Below are 15,690 nucleotides of genomic sequence, written 5' to 3'. Positions count from 1 at the left end.
ACAAAACATTGAATATTTTTAAAGTGAATTGCTCAGTCATTCAGTAAAAGTTTTGAAATGAATTCAAATGTCTGATTATTTTAATCTATCCAGAATTGAAAGGTATGGATCGGTAAATCCTGAAATTAAAGCTCCCCCTTTCATTTGGAATTATATAAGCCTTCATATCATGCAATCAATTGTTTGGCTTATATGTAGTTAATGATTTTGCTTTCTTAAGATTTCAGATTCTCCCCCTCAATATATGCATTCAATTTTGTTTAGATTCTCTGAATTTTCTTTTAATGTCTTGAAGCTTTTGAGCTAAATTTTTGGTTTTAGAGGGAAAGTCTGACAATTTATTCTTGAGTATGATTCAATTAATCTCCGAATATCCGTTGAATAGATTCTGGAGATTACTCCTTTAGGAGCCCCAATAGAGAGATAATGAGCCTCGAGGTATCGAATCCACTTAGAACAAATTACATTTTGCTTTAAGGGTTTTCTTTCTTTACATTTCAAAACATCACATTTTCAATTCATATCATTTTCTCCCCCTTTTTGTCATCATAGCAAAAAGAAGCGCAGAACACAGAAAATTATTGCACAGTTTTGTAAGAAGGTGTCTACTCATTGTATTGATGCTAATTTGAGTACAATTGTAATTACATATCAAAAGAAGTCCTCAAGGGACTGTACATCATAAAGTAAAAAGAACAAAAACACTAGGGTTTCTTTGTGGTGGAGGATGTGGCTCCCTTGCTCAGTCTAGTGTGTTTGATGACCATGCTTAACCCCTCATTGATGTTCCCCAGTTGTTCGAGAATCTCCGAGGTGGTTCTAGACTGAGTCGAAGAAATGTTGTTCACACTCTCCTGAAGGGTGTCAAGTTTGAAGATCAGTACATTGGCTAGTCTCTCTGCACCCTGACTCTGGTTGCCTAGCTCATGTCTGATGCTATCTCGCATCTCCCTTGTGTCGTCCTTGACGTCACTTATGTTTCAGTATTGACCTTGAACTAGGCTTCGAATGTTGAATATCTCCTCCTTCAGATTTGCAACCATCTCTGTCACGGCTGCTAAGGAGGGAACTAGCTCGGTGGAGGGAACACTCTGAGGACCTCGGAGCTCCCTCAGCAGATTATCTTTCAGATCCCTCACTATCTCCTGCCGCAACTCTCGGAGCTGCTCAGAAGATATCCGGACCTCCAGTGGCTACTGCTGAGAAGATGGGGCAGTGGAGGTGGAGGGCTCTGTATGTGTAGGACCAGAGGTAGAAGGATGGATGGAAAGATCTGTATAGTGGTCCTGGTCATGGTCAGAGGCAGGAGAGTGATGAGTGGTTGGGTCAGATGAAGTGGATGGTCTCCGTACCCAGACTCTCTCAACTTTATGAAATTCCATCCGATGAAGAGTCCCCTCACCCATGCGATCTGTGTGACGCAGTGAGCGAGAGGGTTCCCCCTCAGGAATAGGTACATCTAACTCCCTAAAGATGAGAGTGAAAAGCATACCGTAAGGGAGACTCAACCTCGGCTTATCTAGGGGTTCACAGATATATTTGTAGATAAGTTTAGGAAAGTTGATAGGAGTGTCCTAGAGTATATGGTACATCAGGGCTAGGTCCCTCTCAGAGATAAAGTCAAACCTGCCAATCTTTGGGAAGAGAGTCCTAGAGATGACACTAAGGAGAAGCCGCATTTCAACCGACAGCTGATTTGCGAACACTTCCTCTATGGGGGACTGTGGAGGACTCCCTAATATTGTCGTAAGGGCCTCAGTCCTATCAAGGGGGTGACTGGGAGAGATCCCTTCTCGGGAAAGATGGAGGACTGGAGCAATGGAGTCCTGATAGGTGCATGAAAATGTACCTTTTAACACTACCACTTTAAGCTAAATTGTTAAGACTTAAGCATGATTTGGATATTTTTATGATATTTTTCTAATCTGAACTTTACTTCACAAAGTGTCCAAGTCTTAATTGATTTTGGTGATTTTATTGTAGGAATGGAGTTAAGAAGATTGAATATCCCATTGCAGTCTGAATGAAATGAAACTTAGTGGAGATGAAGTAGACATGTTGAGGTTTCATATGCATCAAGAATCAGGTCAATTGGAGCTCCAGAGAGAAAGTTATGAAGTTGCAAAGTTAGGTTTCCCTAAACCGCCAGCCTGGGCCCTGACAGATCAGACCTTTGTGTAGTATTTTGATGATTTCGGGAGCTACAGAAGTCCAATTGAGATGATTCAAATTTTGTTGGAAACTAGACTTCTAGAGCTTTCAAATGACTATAAGAACATAAAATTTGAAGATCAGATGCGATCTGGAAAGTCTCCCGAACCTCATGCTGACGTTGGTGCTCGAGGGTAAAGTCGGAAAAACACATGCAAACGTGTCTAAGTCGTGTTTCCTAGGGTTTTTAGCCCCAAAATCATATATATACTTGGGGAGCACGCCGTTCTAAAAAGAAAAAAAAGGCTGCATTACAAAGAAATCATCAAGAGGAGCCAAAAATTCATGGAGAGCTAATTCTTTGGTGAAGCTAGGGATGAACTCGCTTGGATGATGGTAGTTTCATTTATATTTGATCTATGTAATAGATTCTCATGTTGATACAATTTTTGTTTATCATTTCTCATCCATAGATCTTTCTTGTGTTGGAATAATCTTGAACCTATTCTTTTCATAGATTCAGCCATGTCTTTTTCTATAGAATTGTTGAGGTGCTTGATTATATCTAGATTTGATTGTTTATCCAGTTAGTGTGATTTTTTGCTGAAATATTGCCATTGGGTATATTTTTGTCTTTGAATCTGAGTCTAAAAGGATAACAATCCTTGGTTTTAAAAGAGGAGAATGATTTTCTAGAATTATCACTAAATATTTTGATTGTAATGCTATATCGTCCAATTAGAGAATCTGGTGCTATGATCTCTAATTGAGTTATCCAATGGATCAAATATGAATGGAATTACCTGATTCAAGTGAGGAATTCCCGATGCTTTGCTGCCATTAATTCTGGTCACATCTTTTCACTACTACAATCTAATTGTCAATTTACTTTTAAACATTCACATCATATTTTACTGCTTTGATATTTCTTTTTAGTTTTGTAGTTCCTTTTAGTGTTCCTACCTTCTCCCTGTGGAATCGACACCCCAATATATACTGCGATAGCCGCGTTATTCTTTGGGCGTAATCAAATTTTGGCGCCGTTGCCGGGGAGAACGGTACAAGAAGCGCTTCAAGGAATAGGTTTGCTGAATTAATTCGTCAAAGCGGTAACCTCGTTCCTTCTTCTTTTTTTTTTTTTTTTCTTGCTTTTTGTCTTCAGTTTATTTCATTCATAGTTTTGATTTGATTGTGCAAAAAAAAATAAAATAAAATAAAATAAAAATAATATACATATATTTTGTGTTGCATGCGTAGGCATAGAGACGAGTTAGGTAGATTTGCAAGAAGACCGGAATTAGAACCTGACACTTTTCCTGTGAATTTGCCCGATACGCCATCTAATTCTAACACCATGAGCAATCACGAAGATCAGCCCATTAGGACTCTCCAGGACTATCTCCATCCTACACGCACAGCCACACCGTCATGCATTATGTTCCCACCCAATGTCCCACAACAGGATTTTAAACCAGGAATGATACAGTTACTTCCTACCTTTCATGGCTTAGAGAATGAAAATCCTTACGTGCACATTAGAGAGTTTGAGGAGGTAGTGGCGACTTTTCATAGTCAACCCGGTACAATAGATGCAGTTAGACTTAAGTTTTTTCCATTTTCTCTGAAAGATAGAGCGAAAAGTTGGTTGTATTCACTGAGACCGCGGTCAATAGGATCTTGGGATGAGATGACACAGGTTTTCTTTAACAAATACTTCCCCCACCATAAGACCAGTGGTTTGAAGAGACAGATTTCAACCTTTGCACAAAAGGATAGTGAGACTTTGTATCAGGTGTGGGAGAGGTTTAAAGATTTGTTGAACTTGTGTCCTCATCACGGCTATGAGAGTTGGCGTTTAGTTAGTTACTTTTATGAGGGACTTACACCTAGAGAGCGCCAATTTGTAGAGATGATGTGTAATGGTGAGTTCTTGCAGAAAGATCCGGATGAGGCCATAGAGTACCTGAATGATCTAGCTGAGAAAGCTCATACTTGGACAGGACCTAGTGCGACTGATAGTACTAGTAGGTCACGACCTACAGCTACTCCTTCTAATGGAGGAATTTACCATCTTAGAGAGGAGGATAATCTCAAGGCCCGGATAGAAATTCTGACTAGGGAGTTAGAGGCCTTAAAAACAAAGGATACAAAGGTTACACATACTGTTTCTCGTGTTGAGTCCCATGGACCCTGTTTTGTATGTGGTGGAGTGGATCACCTAGCTCAAGATTGCCCCACATTTGCTGAAATGAGGGGTGTGTATGAGGAACATTGTAATGCCCTAGGTATGTACAAGAAGCCTTTTACACCCTTTTCAGATACCTATAATCCTGGTTGGAGGAACCATCCTAACTTTAGTTGGAAATCTGACCCGCAACATCCTGCACAACCACAGCTGCCTAGAGCTTATTCTACACCTCCATACCATGCCCCATCTTCTAGGAATCCTTTAGAGGACACACTACATGCTTCTATTGAGGCTCAGAATAAGACAAACCAGAAGTTTGAATCAATGATTACTCAGGTGGTTGAGGAAAATAAAGAGATTAGGAGTCAAGTGTCTAAGTTGATTAGTGCTTTAACCGTAAATGAGCGAGAAAAATTTCCATCGCAAGCTCAACCCAATCCCCAAGGTCAGCATATGGCACAAACTTCTAACCCTGATAGGCAAGATCTTAAGGAGGTTAATTCCATAACTACTCGAAGTGGTAAGGTTATAGAAAGGGTTCCCAAGCCTAAGGACACACAAGAGAAGTTGAGTAGTGATGTAGTTGATGTTCCAAGAGAGGAAGAGATAGTGAAGAGTCCAGTTAGAGTGCCCTTTCCTCAAGCTCTCAAGTCTACCTCAAGAGTTATGGACCATAGTAGCGAGATCCTAGAGAACCTAAGGCAAGTGAAAATTAATCTTCCTTTGTTACATGTGATAAAACAGGTTCCAACTTATGCAAAGGTCCTTAAAGATTTGTGCACTGTAAAAAGAAAACACCATGTTAAGAAAACAGCTTTTCTAACGGAACAAGTAAGTGCTTTGATTGAACAGAGAATCCCACCAAAATATAAGGACCCAGGATGCCCCACAATTTCTTGTATTATTGGGAATCATGAGTTTGCACAGGCCTTACTTGATTTGGGAGCTAGTGTCAATCTCATGCCTTATTCTGTTTACTTGCAATTGGGATTAGGAGAGATCAAACCCACCTCTGTGGTCTTACAGTTAGCTGATCGGTCAGTAAAGATACCAAGGGGGATAGTTGAGGATGTGTTAATTCAAGTTGATAAATTTTACTATCCTGTTGATTTCTTGATTCTAGACACACACTCTGTTGTTATTTCTGAATCAAAAATCTCCATTATTTTAGGTAGACCTTTTCTTGCCACCGCTAATGCTCTTATTAATTGCAGGAATGGATTGATGAAGTTGTCCTTTGGGCATATGACCCTTGAGGTCAATATCTTCCACATAAGCAAACAGCCACAGGAGGACGATGAGTGTCACCAAACTTACCTGATAAACACACTTATGCAAGAGGAAGCCATCACAAAACATGAGCCCGATCCTCTTGAATATTTTCTTATTAATTCTGGGTTTGATAGCACATTTGACTCTAATGATGTTACTAATATTTGTGCTGTTTTTGATTCATCTCAGGATTATGGGACGAGGACATGGCAACCAAGATTTGAGGAGCTGCCCTTGATGCGAGAACAACCGAAGCCATCTACCATTGAAGCCCCAAAAGTCGAGTTAAAGCCACTGCCTAAGGGTTTAAAACATGCATTTCTTGGTCCAGGTGATACCTTTCCTGTAATAATTTCTTCTGACTTAAGTGCATCACAAGGTAAAAAATTACTTACAACTTTGAATGAGCATAAATCTGCACTTGGTTGGACCATGGCCGATATTAAAGGCATCAGCCCTTTAATTTGTTCTCATAGGATTCACTTGGAGGAGGGAGCTAACCCTCGTAGAGACCCCCAACGCAGGCTAAACCCTACCATGAAAGAAGTTGTGAAAAATGAAGTCTTAAAACTGTTAGATGCGGGTATTATTTATCCGATTGCCGATAGCAAGTGGGTTAGTCCTACGCAGGTAGTTCCTAAAAAGTCAGGTGTCACAGTAGTGAAGAATGATGTAGGAGAATTAGTCCCTACCAAAGCAGCAACCGGGTGGCGCATGTGCATTGATTATAGGAAGTTAAATGCTGCCACTCGCAAAGATCATTTTCCCCTTCCATTCATCGACCAAATCTTAGAGCGTGTAGCTGGTCATCCCTTTTATTGTTTTTTAGATGGTTATTCTGGTTATTATCAAATTGAAATTGCTTTAGAGGACCAAGATAAGACCACTTTTACATATCCCTTTGGAACTTATGCATTTCGTCGTATGCCATTTGGTTTGTGTAATGCTCCAGCTACCTTTCAAAGGTGCATGATGAGTATTTTTAGTGATATGGTTGAGAATTGCATGGAGGTGTTTATGGATGACTTGACTGTTTTTGGTGACTCCTTTGATGAATGTTTGTTTAATTTAACAAGGGTTCTAGCTCGTTGCAAAGAAAAAGGCCTTGTATTGAATTGGGAGAAATGCCATTTTATGGTGCCTTCGGGTATTGTTTTGGGCCATATTGTTTCCTCTAGGGGAATAGAGGTTGATCAATCCAAAATTGAGTTGATCTCTAAGTTGCCCACACCTAAGACTGTGAAGGATGTTAGATCATTCCTTGGTCATGCTGGTTTCTATAGGAGGTTTATCCAGAATTTTTCTGCCATATCTAGACCATTGTGTAACCTTCTAGTTAGGGATACCCTATTTGAGTGGACACAAGAGTGCCAAGCGGCATTCCAAACGCTTATTGGGAAGCTCACTTCAGCTCCCATTATGCAGCCACCAGATTGGAGTTTACCTTTTGAAATTATGTGTGATGCAAGTGACTACGCAGTAGGGGCTGTCTTAGGTCAACGGAGAGAGGAAAAGCCCTTTGTCATTTATTATGCTAGTAGGACTTTAAATAGTGCTCAAATGAATTATTCTACTACTGAAAAAGAACTACTAGCTGTAGTATTTGCATTAGATAAATTCCGTGCTTATTTGATTGGCTCGCCTATTACAATTTTTACAGATCATGCAGCCCTTAAGTACCTTCTCGCAAAGAAGGATGCTAAGGCGCGATTAATTAGGTGGATCTTGCTTTTGCAGGAATTTAATCTAACCATCAAGGACAAGAAGGGTTTAGAGAATGGGGTGGCTGATCACCTCTCAAGGTTAATATTTGAGGATACTACAGATACACCACCGATCCGTGATGATTTTCCAGATGAACAATTATTTTCTATCACCTCCATGCCGTGGTTTGCACATATTGTCAATTATTTGGTAACAGGTGAGATGCCATCAGACTGGAATGCACAGGATAAGCAGAAGTTCTTAACAGAGGTACGTTCTTTTTATTGGGATGATCCACATCTTTTTAAGTACTGTCCTGACCAAATTATGAGGAGATGTGTCCCAGATGATGAGATAGCAAGTGTCTTAGAATTCTGTCATTCCCAAGCTTGTGGAGGCCATTTCTCTATGAAGAAAACCGCTGCAAAAATTTTGCAGTGTGGATTTTATTGGCCATCATTGTTTCGAGACACAAATGTTTATTGTCGTTCTTGTGAGAAATGTCAAAAATTAGGAGCTTTGTCCCGTCGTAATATGATGCCTTTGAATCCAATTTTAGTGATAGAAATTTTTGATTGCTGGGGTATAGATTTTATGGGACCGTTTCCTCCTTCTTTTGGTTATCTATATATTATTGTTGCAGTAGATTATGTGTCCAAATGGGTAGAGGCTGCAACTTGTAGGAACAATGACAATAAGACAGTAATTAAATTTCTAAAGGAAAATGTGTTGTCTCGTTTTGGTACACCACGTGTTATCATTAGTGACCGGGGTACACATTTTTGTAACCTTTCCTTTGAAGCATTGATGAGGAAGTATGGGGTGGTGCATAAGATTTCTACAGCTTACCATCCTCAAACAAGTGGGCAGGTAGAGCTTGCTAATAGAGAGATTAAGCGTATTTTAGAGAAAACGGTTAACCCCGACCGAAAGGATTGGTCATTGCGATTAACTGATGCACTTTGGGCATACCGTACAGCTTTCAAGACCCCCCTAGGCATGTCACCTTATAGGCTTGTTTTTGGTAAACCTTGCCACCTACCGGTAGAGCTAGAACATAGAGCCTATTGGGCTATTAAGAACTTTAACTTTGATTTACCTGAAGCCGGTGAGCTTAGGAAGTTCCAGATGACCGAGTTAGAAGAGTTGCGAAATGAAGCTTATGAAAATTCTAAAATTTACAAGGCTAAGATGAAGGCATTTCATGATAGAAATATTCTTAGAAAAATGTTTGCACCTAATCAACGAGTATACTTATATGATTCTAGGCTTCATAAACACCCTAGTAAATTACGATCTAGGTGGACTGGTCCTTTTGTGGTAAAGCATACATTTGAGAATGGAGCGGTAGAGATAGAAGATCCTAGAGATGGTCGGATGCTTAAGGTAAATGGCCAGAGACTCAAGCCGGTCCTTGAGAAAGAGGCTCCAGTAGAGGAAGATATTCTTCTCATGGACCCCGTCTACGAACAGTGATGCTATGCCCATGCAGGTACGTTTCTCTTTTTCCTTGTTTCTTTTTGTTTTTCTTTATTTTGTCTTTGTTTCAGTTTTTGTTTTTGCCTGTTTTGTTTTATTTTGTTTGGTTTCCTTAGTTTAATTTTCAGGTTTGCCAGCTTCCTGTTTTTACCATGGATTTGTGCTCCGCTAATCAGGTGACCTCTATCCTATTTTGTTTTCTATGCTTTTATTTCCATACATTGAGGACAATGTCATGTTTTAGTTGGGGGAGGGCAGCCCATGTGTATATGTTTTTGCATGAATTTGCTTTAAAAAAAAAACAAATGATTACAGAGTATTTTTGCTGGAGTCAATTTTTCTATCTTAGTCACACTATTAAGACACCCTTTGAATTCTTTTTTTATGCACGCATCTAAGACTTGTGGTTTGATGGATGTTCAATGCATACAATTAGAGAACTCTCAAACTTAAGTATTTACGCATTGGTGAGTATTAGAGAGAGAGAGAGTTCATCATGTTCAGAGACTTGTGGCATGCGTTCATTGATTTTTTTGAATTGGTTGCTCTATTGGGAATTTTTATTGCACAGTTTGTGGTATGTTGGTTGATTATACTTAGGAGATGATGAAGGTCAATTTAGGATGAACGTTTGAGCCTTTCAAGCTAACCCATGTTTTATCCATTAGAAGCCATTTTGAGCCGAAAAAAAAAAGAACCCTTTCCTTTGTAAACCCATATGTCCTTACCCCCCCTCCACATTGGAGTTGAGCCTAAATTATTATATCTTTCCTACCTTTTATTTTCAAGTACATGCTAGGGATGATAAATAATTGGTCCGCAAATAATGAAGACAAGAAAGGGGATGTACTGTGGTGGTTTCTCATTGGTGCTGGCAGGTTTGCTGAAATGGACTCCATAATTGCAACCAAAGGTTGTGTTAAAAAAAAAAAAAGGAAGAAGAAAAAAAAAAAAGAAAGAAACAAAGAAACAAATCAACTCCACCAGCAGCTTCAGCTTTCTATTACCACAGGCCTTGAAAATGTCTCAGGCTCTAATCTCCATTCTGAAAATGATTCTATTGGTTCCCAAACTGCTTGTCACAGGTTCAAAATGCTAGTATGAAGTTGTTGATGAAATAACCAAATGGTATGACTAGCATGAAAAAAAAGGAAAAAAAAAGAGAAAAGAAAAAAAAAAAGGTACAAGCGGTTTGAGGAAGTTGTGCTTGATGTTATATCTTGTGAAGACCTCTAGCATGTACTGGAAAGTTCTTTTGAATTCTCTTATCCATCCTTTTATTATTTTTATTTTACTTAACTTTAGCCTCATTACAACCTTTTATTATTGACCTTTTTGATCCTAAGTGGGTTTGTGGTAAGAATGGTTGAGTTCCCAATGGTTGGTGATCCTATCATAAGATCAATGCTTGTTTGTTGCTTGTTCATGAACGCTTGCCTTCTCATATATTTGTGTGAACACCCTTTCTCAACTCCATAGAGAGACCCCTTACACCAGTCTACTATTGAATATTATACCTGTGAGATATGGAGTTGAAGCTTTTGTTTGAAATGTTCTCGACGTTGTATGTGTCAGGGTTGGTGGTAAGATGGTTACGGCTTAGAGTACACACACACACGAATTCTGGGAGTTGCTCTTGATGGTCTGATTTTGATAGTATTGTTGATCTCTTGCGAGTACTTTATTTGTTATACTTGAATATTATTGCTTAGCTCATGCAAAAGCTGTCTACACTGGGTTGGATATAGTCCGTTCTTTTTCTTTGCTTAAATTGCTAGGGACTAGCAATAAGCTGGTTGGGAGGTGTGATAGGTGCATGAAAATGTACCTTTTAACACTACCACTTTAAGCTAAATTGTTAAGACTTAAGCATGATTTGGATATTTTTATGATATTTTTCTAATCTGAACTTTACTTCACAAAGTGTCCAAGTCTTAATTGATTTTGGTGATTTTATTGTAGGAATGGAGTTAAGAAGATTGAATATCCCATTGCAGTCCGAATGAAATGAAACTTAGTGGAGATGAAGTAGACATGTTGAAGTTTCATATGCATCAAGAATCAGGTCAATTGGAGCTCCAAAGAGAAAGTTATGAAGTTGCAAAGTTAGGTTTCCCTAAACCGCCAGCCTGGGCCCTGACAGATCAGACCTTTGTGTAGTATTTTGATGATTTCGGGAGCTACAGAAGTCCAATTGAGATGATTCAAATTTTGTTGGAAACTAGACTTCCAGAGCTTTCAAATGACTATAAGAACATAAAATTTGAAGATCAGATGCGATCTAGAAAGTCTCCCGAACCTCATGCTAGGCCTGTTAACGAGCTGAGCTGCTCGAGCTCGGCTCGGGCTCGGCTCGGTAAAAGCTCGGCTCGTTAGTCAAACGAGCCCGAGCTCGAGCCTAAGATGAAGCTCGTTTAAATTCGAGCTCGAGCCCGAGCAGCTCGCGAGCCCGTTTGGGCTCGTCACTTCAAGCACGCTGCACGAAGCAGGCCGAGTCAGTTTTTTTTTTCCTCTTCCCTCTCCGCACCCGCACTTGCCCGCTTTTAAAAAGTCAGTTACCGTACAGGATTGGTGCTTCGATATTCGTGGGAAACTCGAGCGCTCCCCACCTCTCCCCCTCAAGCAAAAGATCTGCCACATTTACTCGCCAGTGCTTCGATATTCGTGGGAAACTCAAACCCCCCATTTAAAAGATGTCACCCCCTTTAACAGCGTCACAGCTGTAGCACTACACTATCCTCCTATTGGGTCACGACACGTGGTCAATGATATTTTATAAAAAATCCTAATATAGATATTTTTAGTTTGAATGAACCACCCCTTTTCCCAGATGAAACTGTAATCATCACCATCTACAGGCCTACGTGCGATGCCGTATCTCCGTCGCCACTGTAGGTCCACTTCCATGTACCACGTCTTAAGATGGCGAAATCATGCAGGACTCAGCCTAGCTATGGTAGGATGTAACGTTTCCTTCCCTCTTATATCGGTAGCCTAGCTATGGTAGGATGTAAAAGAAGCTCGAGCCCGAGCCGCCTTCCCACCCACCTCAGTAGCCTAGCTATGGTAGGATGTGAAAGAAGCTCGGGCCCGAGCTCGGCTCGGGCTCGGGCTCGAACTTGGGCTCGTCATTAATACAAGCTTTACGAGCCCAAGCCCAAGCTTTTGCTTTGCTAAGTGAGCCCGAGCTCGAGCCCAATACAAAGCTCGGTAACGAGCCCGAGCCCGAGCCCGAGCCCAACTTCTGTAAAACGAGCCGAGCCCGAGCCTCCCCAAGCTCGGGCTTGGCTCGGCTCGTTAACAGGCCTACCTCATGCTGACGTTGGTGCTCGAGGGTAAAGTCGGAAAAACACATGCAAACGTGTCTAAGTCGTGTTTCCTAGGGTTTTTAGCCCCAAAATCATATATATACTTGGGGAGCACGCCGTTCTAAAAAGAAAAAAAAGGCTGCATTACAAAGAAATCATCAAGAGGAGCCAAAAATTCATGGAGAGCTAATTCTTTGGTGAAGCTAGGGATGAACTCGCTTGGATGATGGTAGTTTCATTTATATTTGATCTATGTAATAGATTCTCATGTTGATACAATTTTTGTTTATCATTTCTCATCCATAGATCTTTCTTGTGTTGGAATAATCTTGAACCTATTCTTTTCATAGATTCAGCCATGTCTTTTTCTATAGAATTGTTGAGGTGCTTGATTATATCTAGATTTGATTGTTTATCCAGTTAGTGTGATTTTTTGCTGAAATATTGCCATTGGGTATATTTTTGTCTTTGAATCTGAGTCTAAAAGGATAACAATCCTTGGTTTTAAAAGAGGAGAATGATTTTCAAGAATTATCACTAAATATTTTGATTGTAATGCTATATCGTCCAATTAGAGAATCTGGTGCTATGATCTCTAATTGAGTTATCCAATGGATCAAATATGAATGGAATTACCTGATTCAAGTGAGGAATTCCCGATGCTTTGCTGCCATTAATTCTGGTCACATCTTTTCACTACTACAATCTAATTGTCAATTTACTTTTAAACATTCACATCACATTTTACTGCTTTGATATTTCTTTTTAGTTTTGTAGTTCCTTTTAGTGTTCCTACCTTCTCCCTGTGGAATCGACACCCCAATATATACTGCGATAGCCGCGTTATTCTTTGGGCGTAATCAAGTCCTCCGAGATGAATATAGGGACACCCGCTACGGTTCCCTGGATACCACCACTACCTCGGGTTACAGTCCCATAAAATTTTCTAACTAACCTCGGGTAAGTTGGGAGGTCTAAGGAACAGAAAAACTCTAGCCCTTGTACCCTGAGACGATGCCCTAGGGTGAAGCCTTCCCGGGAGAGGAAGTCAAAGTTGACTTTCCTCCTGGTGGAGACTGCCTCCCGGCGCACGGACGCGAGGGAACCGGCCTAGGCGGGGAAGAAACTGGAGGTGGTGGCCTCGCGGGTTCGTTCCGAGCCTTTGACCGTCGCTCGGCCCCGCTCGCAGAGAGAGGTCTCTTCCGGCTTGGGACAACTGCTTTCCTAGGCATTTTTGACCTAAACACGGGAGAAGGACTAGGAAAATGGAGGAAAAACTCGATGGAGAAGACCTAGAATGGGTCGGAGACGAGGTCGGAGATGGCTCTAGGATTTTGGAACAGTGTCAGCTGTGAATAGAAGTGAGGATTGAACGTTTCGATTAGGGTTAAAAAATCGGATTTCCGACCTCGAGTCGACTCCAGTAAGTCGCGAGTCGACTCTACATCGAGTCGACTCCCAAATATGCGCGAGTTGACTCCCCCATGAGCCGACTCTAAGATGTATCCGAGTCGACTCGAACTCTGGCACACATCCAACAATCTTATTATTTTCGTGCCACAAGAGAGAGTTATGGGCTTATCCAGGATTTAAGAACTGATTTGATGATCAAAGATAAGAAATCCTATGTCCACCATAGACTAATCCTCAAAATCTATGAACTAGAGGAGAGTATCACTAGAATGGATCAATCACTCCTAACCCTCTTCTAAGTATGCAAAATCGATCTTCACTCAGAGGTTTTGTGAAGATATCAGCAAGTTGATCATCAGTACACACAAATTGAAGTGTCACATCACCATTCAGTACATGATCTCTTATGAAGTGATGTCTTATCTCAATGTGTTTAGTTCTTGAGTGCTGAATTGGATTTTTAGTTAGATTAATGGCACTTGTATTATTACAATTAATGAAAATTTTATCTTGTTTAATACCATAATCTTCAAGTTGTTGTTTAATCCACAAGATTTGAGCACAACAACTCCCTGCAGCAACATATTCGGCTTCAGCCGTAGATAGTGCAACTGAGTTTTGTTTCTTGGTAAACCAAGAAATTAAGTTTTCTCCTAAGAATTGACATGACCCGCTGGTGCTTTTTCTATCAAGTTTGTAACCAGCGAAGTCTGAATCAGTGTACCCTATTAAGTTTATGCTCGAATCTTTAGAGTACCATAAGCCTATGATTTTTGTTCCTATTAGGTATTTAAAGATTCTCTTAACAGCAATTAAGTGAGATTCCTTAGGATTAGATTGATATCTAGCACACATGCATACACTAAACATGATATCAGGTCTACTTGCAGTGAGATATAATAAAGATCCTATCATACCTCTATACATCTTTTGATCTACTGATTTACCTGATTTATCTTGGTCTAGTTTGCATGATGAACTCATGGGTGTGCTGATTGACTTGTTTCCTTCCATATCAAACTTCTTAAGCATCTCCTTGATGTATTTAGCTTTATTGATGAAGATCCCTTCTTCAAATTGCTTGATTTGGAGCCCGAGAAAATAGTTCAGCTCTCCCATCATGCTCATTTCAAATTCACTCTGCATTAGGTCAGCAAATTCTTCGCAGAGGCGATTGTTAGTAGCACCGAAAATAATATCATCTACATAAATCTGAACTACTAACATATCTTTGTTTTTTCTTTTTAAAAACAATGTTGTATCAACGTTCCCTCTAGAGAATTCATGGTCTAACATAAATTTGCTAAGTCTTTCATACCATGCTCTAGGAGCTTGTTTCAAACCATAAAGTGCTTTGTTTAATTTATACACATGATTGGGATATTGATGATTTTCAAAACCAGGAGGTTGTTCTACATACACCTCCTCATTAATATACCCATTCAAAAAGGCACTTTTTACATCCATTTGAAATAATTTGAAATCTTTAGAGCATGCAAATGCTAGTAACAATCTAATTGCTTCAAGTCTAGCTACAGGAGCAAAAATTTCATCAAAGTCTATACCTTCTTCTTGATTATAGCCCTTTGCTACTAGTCTAGCCTTGTTCCTAATCACGATTCCATTTTCATTAAGTTTATTTTTATATATCCATTTGGTTCCTATTATTGAGTATTCAGAGGGTCGTTCAACTAGGTTCCATACCTTGTTTCTAGTGAATTAGTTTAGTTCTTCTTGCATTGCATTTATCCAATTTACATCATTTTCAGCTTCTTCTATATTTTTAGGTTCAAAGTGTGAGACAAATGCTAGATGATTATTTAAGTTCCTAAGAGATGCTCTAGTTCTAATAGGTTGAGATGGATCATCTAAAATTAATTTCTTAGGATGCCCATAAGCATACCTCCAAGCCTTAGTCAGCCCATAATCCACAATTGCCTCTTGGCTTGTTGATGCATCTCCAATTAGCTTTGGTTCATCTTCTTGTAATGTCATCTCATCAATCTTTTCTTCAAGAATTTCTGCATCATCATCAGGAGCAACTTTCTTGCTAGAAGAGATATCATTAGTATCATCAAAAACAACATGTATAGACTCTTCAATAACAAGATTTCTTTTGTTAAATACTCTATAAGCTTTACTTGATGTTGAATATCCCAAAAAGATACCTTCATC

At 39.8% G+C, this 15,690-nt stretch overlaps 1 long non-coding RNA gene and 1 other non-coding gene across 2 annotated transcripts; one reads left to right on the top strand and one right to left on the bottom strand.

The window, feature by feature from the left end:
- The first annotated feature begins 3,149 nt into the window (after positions 1-3,149).
- On the top strand, positions 3,150-11,056 carry LOC149753662 (uncharacterized). The gene is made up of 2 exons (XR_016400211.1): positions 3,150-3,260; positions 10,757-11,056. It is a non-coding gene; the product is annotated as an uncharacterized LOC149753662 (long non-coding RNA).
- LOC148714083 (small nucleolar RNA R71) lies at positions 3,886-3,993 on the bottom strand. Its single transcript, XR_015982299.2, has one exon. It is a non-coding gene; the product is annotated as a small nucleolar RNA R71 (small nucleolar RNA).
- Positions 11,057-15,690: the final 4,634 nt, after the last annotated feature.

Source organism: Phoenix dactylifera, chromosome 4, assembly GCF_051530095.1.
Source record: "Phoenix dactylifera cultivar Ajwa chromosome 4, Ajwa_hap1_PhDact_Kaust_v1.1, whole genome shotgun sequence".
Taxonomy (NCBI): domain Eukaryota; kingdom Viridiplantae; phylum Streptophyta; class Magnoliopsida; order Arecales; family Arecaceae; genus Phoenix; species Phoenix dactylifera.
This window is presented reverse-complemented; position numbering and strand designations above follow the sequence as displayed.